The following is a 511-nucleotide window of genomic DNA, read 5'->3' on the forward strand; positions in this document are numbered from 1 at the left end:
CTAGACCCGCCTCCTCTGTCCACACTCTCCTCTCCCCCCACCATACCCTGTTGCCCCTTCACTTCGCCCCATAACCTCACATTCTCCCCTCCATGTCACCTTAACCCCTCCTGCTCCCCATTATCTCACCTCGCCTCCCCTATCCCCTCACCTTGCCACCCACTACTTCACCCCCCATCACTTAAACTCCTCTTGCCCCTTGACCTCATCCCCTCTCTCTCTACCTATTGTGACACACACACACACACACACACACACACACACACACACACACACACACACACACACACTATCATAGCAGGAGTTGATTGGTTGGTGCCTTATCTCTCCACGCTTTGACATTAATGGGCAATGCGCTGGCCTTTAAGCTAGTAGTACTGCCAGTTCCCGGCTGCTCTTTTCCTACGAAGGTCAGATGAAGGACTGTGTGTCACAGCGCACCAGCCCCGCCTGTCGGAAGTAACAAGCATCGCCTGTGTACGGCAGTAGGCAGTGGCACAAAATATGACAT

Source organism: Crinia signifera, chromosome 1 (assembly GCF_055691185.1).
Source record: "Crinia signifera chromosome 1, ASM5569118v1, whole genome shotgun sequence".
In the NCBI taxonomy this organism is placed as follows: Eukaryota; Metazoa; Chordata; class Amphibia; order Anura; family Myobatrachidae; genus Crinia; species Crinia signifera.